Source organism: Phaethon lepturus, unplaced genomic scaffold (assembly GCF_000687285.1).
Source record: "Phaethon lepturus isolate BGI_N335 unplaced genomic scaffold, ASM68728v1 scaffold21343, whole genome shotgun sequence".
Lineage (NCBI taxonomy): Eukaryota > Metazoa > Chordata > Aves > Phaethontiformes > Phaethontidae > Phaethon > Phaethon lepturus.
In genome coordinates, this window is record NW_010530036.1 from 123,812 (window position 1) to 128,328 (window position 4,517).

Below are 4,517 nucleotides of genomic sequence, written 5' to 3' on the forward strand. Positions count from 1 at the left end.
GGGGGCACAAGCTAATGAGAAGACCAGACAAGAGATGTCCCCGAAAAACCCACAACAACATATTGACCATTTCACAGCAACTACATGAGGGTAAACTGTTCACTTGGATCCTGTTCCTATATCATGCTCTGTCTAGCTCATGGTAGTCAGAAGATGTTAACGCAAAAGTAGGAAAGACTTTTGGAAAGCATGTGCTATGTTTCACTATATTTTATGTTTCACATATTATCTTGTCCCTAACATATCTTTTATTCATGCAACAGCCCAGGTTTCAAAGAATTCGCAGGAATTACAATAACCAGAGAAAAAAATGTAATGGGGCAATGAAGTATCCCTACAAAAACTTCATTTTAAAAGAGCTGAAAACACTTTTAATAGGAGGAAATGACTCCCAGGGTGGTTTATTTAACACAAATCATACTGTCACTTCTCTGTAAATCTTTATTATTTCTTATTCTCTAAGCGATAATATAGGCTTATAAGAAGGAAAACCACAGTATCAGGCAGCTAGTAAGAAAACCAAAGAACACAAGCGTTTAATTCATGCCATTGACACCATGAGAAAGCAGGTGAAAACGCTGCTCCCCATCTGCCTCAGATTTCTCAGCCTTAGAGAGCAACTGAGGGCTAAAATGCACAGAGCACTTGGTGCTCTCAGTTGTAGCTGCCAACGCTGATACTATTTCTGTCCCCTGAGCAGAATAGCAGCTACAAGAAGGTTATGGTCACTCATTTTTTGAGATAACAAAGCCAGGCAATCCCTCCTCTGGACTAATTAGGATAGAGAAGAGCCACAGCCATAAAGAGTCCCCAAGGAAAACAGAGCTGCTGCCATGTGGTAGGCTGGTTCCCATAGCAGAATATCCCATTCGTGAGTTGGCTGAGCTCCATGGACCTCCTGTATTTTGGCACTGGTGCCAATACCTGCCTGGGATGAGGCAAACAGAGACAACTCTCTGGGCCAGCCTCTATCAGTTGCTATTTAATTGATTTTTTTATGATGGATTTTTATGAATACACTGTAAAATTCAGAGCAGGGAGAAAGGACCATATTAATTTCTCAGCCAGGCAGGAGAAATGGCACATTTGTCCATGTGAACCTTTTTAGTGTTGCAGCTGTGGCTACCTCTTCCTTCCCATGTGTTTGCTAACCAGGTCTTAAAAAGACATTGCTGAGGGTTAGTTTGGTTGAAAGCAGCCAGGTGAGAATAAGATATAAAAAGAGCAGCTTTTACATTACCCTCCTGGCTAGATCTCAGGCTTTCTGGAGACTTAAGAAATAAGGACATTCTTTAAGGCAGAACACTTCACCTGTCCTTCCACCCCTTCTCTGTATTTCATCACTATTTTCCTATAGTAATGACACAATCAGGCTGGTTTCACAGTTTCTTAAGAACCCGTTTCCTATTAGCAAAGAACCAGCTTATAGCTTTTTACCTGGCCATTTGGTCAGCAGCTGCATTTACAGAGCATATATATATTGCCTTGAAAATGGAAGGAGCCCTCAAGAATAATGGTCTATAAACCAAGATATAATTCTGCTGTCTCATAAAAGTGCAAGAGAAGACCTAGACTGGACAACCATTAAGATTACAACAGGGCAAAGACTGAGTACATTTATATCAGGAGAACGAGCAATACAGCTCCAGGAGCCCCTCTCTGCCCTCCTCAAAGTATTTCAGAACTTCTCTATGTATACTTTGTCTCCAAAGTGAGGGGGAAAAAAACCAAACACAGCTCAATGTCCATGTCACTAAAAAAATCACAGCAATGCTAGTAGTGTGACTTCAATGACTATGGTTAAGCCTTGGTACCACATCTCAGATTCTTCTTTTGCTATAGTACAAAGAGTAGTAGTGAGTGGCATGCTGTTGGACTGACTGTCAAATTATTTCCAAATAGAAATTAGTGAGCTGCAGGACAGATAATACAACAGTCACGATGGATTAAAAATCTGTCCTGTCTGCTATACGCCAAGTACAGTACCTATTTACAGATGTTATGATGTTGGTCAGGTGATCTAGTACCTGAGTTTTATTACAGGGCAGAGAACTTGACTACAACGTCAGAAAGGAACAAAACTCAGGCATGGAGAGAATGAAGGTATTTCTGCAGTCAGTGATCTTTTATGGACTCTGCCAGCTTTGCATTTCTGCAGTCAAAAGGCACCCATTCTGAAGGTACCCAATGCCAACATTAGTATATGGCCCCAGCTGTCTGGAATAATCCTAATGGCATCAAATATTTTAGGAGATCATTTCTTTAAGAGCAAGAGAAAAACTTGTGGAGAAGACTTGGATGCTACTGATAGCTCTATCAGAGAAAGCATTAGTTGTCTTGCCACAGATAACTCAGACTCAGGTCTGAAGATGGAATGCGGTGGAATTTCTAACTGAATACAGGTAAGTTCACTGCCCTATTAAAGAGGCACAGGCACCAGCAATCATCCTCCTCATTACAACCCAGAAGGAACTTGTTGAAAATCATGCAAGGGTAGGGCAAGAGGAGTTAATTGCCCACCCACAAACTTCAGCTGCAAACTAGGACTCTGAAGAGTGTTATCCTTCTAATGTTATTTGTGAGGACAGAGTCAGATTTAATTAACTGCTTAATGCTCAAGTGTTCCTGCAAGAGCCTGGTTTGAAGGCAAAGAGAAATGGGGCATATCTGACTAAGCTGCACTGACTGTAGATTTTCAGAATTGGCTGACAGAAAAAAAATCTACCTCTGAACTGCTCTAGACATGCAGAGTTCAGTAAAAGTCTTTTCTCTCTACTTCTTTTGCAAAAAGCAGTGATTCTCTATCCTTTTCTTTTCTGTGAAAACTTTTCCCAGCCCACAACATCCATGGGAAGCCTCCAGACACTCAGGAAGCTCTTTAGATTACTGTCACTCACACAACACAAGTACACTACAGGGAAGTGCCTTCCTCAGTTGATGTTATGTGGACAATTTGGAAATTATTCTGAGTGACAACGGTGGGGTGAAAGCAGCCCAGCTGTCCCTACGGGTGACTGGCACCTGCACTTGGGGAGCGTAGAGCAAATCCCCAACTCTGAAGTGCTCACGCTCCGCTGTGGAGTTTCAGCTCCTTGCTATGGGTAATCCTCCCTGGGCAGAGGGAAAAGAAAACAAACACTAGAGCAACGTTGCCCCAGCTGCAAGGCAGTCCACTAGCAGCACAGATAAATAGCTGCATCTCTCTACCATTAAACTTTTACGCTGCTCCACAGCCTGCTAGATAGCCAACAGAAGTTTTTTTCTGTTTTTCAAAGTGGCTTGCATGGCCTGCCCCAAAATCTGCTTGGCACAGACTTGTATGGAAAGAGCTTTCATTAATTTATTTTTTTCATGAAAGCCTGAGGACCATTACAAACCTTGCCCAGATGAAAGGATGTTTCACTTCTTATTCCAAGACATAAATTAATGAGTTGGTTCCATCTCTAAATGCAGCCAAAGATGCAGTGACTTCTCCCAGGATATAAAAAGAAAACAGCAACATCTGCAGGGGTTCAACAGACCAAGAAGGCTAAAATCTTCATGTGAAGTGACCCCGAGGGGAGTTTCACTAGGAGATGTGCAAGAGCTTCAGGGACTAGCACAGGCAGGAATGGCTCACGCTGGTGAGGTGACTGTCCTCGGAGCAAAGGCACTTTAGAGCACGGCACAGTTGAAATCAGTCTTCAGGGAAAAGCGAGCGTGGCAGGGAGCTGTGGAGCTGAAAGCACAATTCACTGCCCAGCAGATGGCCATGGCCACTTAGTGCTCCTGCTGTATTTTCAGAAAGCCAATGGCTTTTATAGCCATACTGCATACACGTAGAAAGCCTACCTAGGAGGGAACAATAAAAGAAAGCATTCTCTCCAGCCTCACCTCCAATACTTGCTACCAAGTCTTAAAAGTGATGTTGCTGTTTCTTTTCTTTTCCTTTCTTTCCCTCCTATCATGCCAACATCACAAGGCACCCGGTAAGCTTTATTTCAAATCACTCCCCCATTATTCAACTTCCCTGAAGATTCCTACCTTTGCCACCCCAAACTCCTCATTTCCAGCAGTCAGCCAGTCTATCCTTCCTCAGACTTCTTTCCACCAGCACACCATGTCCTCACAGAAGGAAGCGTGTTTTATGTATGACTCACTGAGCACTAAGATGCTGGTGCTGCTTGGCATTAATTTGTTGCCCTGGTAAATAATTTAGAGCTTCTTAGCTAGAGGTACACAGCTGGAACAAGGCAGCCATCGATGGAGTGCCACAGGTGGGTTACCCATCCCAAAAATCCTGCCTGGCACTGTGGGGGTTTTTTCACTCAGTGCTAGGAACTAGGAATTTTAAGCCCATCAGATCTGAAGTCTCACCCTACCTGTCATTACCATTTCCACTGCGGCAATGCCTAGAAATCGCATCTGTTGACTATTGAAATACCCTGTTTCAGGCATCAGGAGTGTAACAAAAGGCCAAGAGCATAACACAAGACCAGCCTCACCTCCCCATAGCTAGTCTAGGAACTGCAAACAAG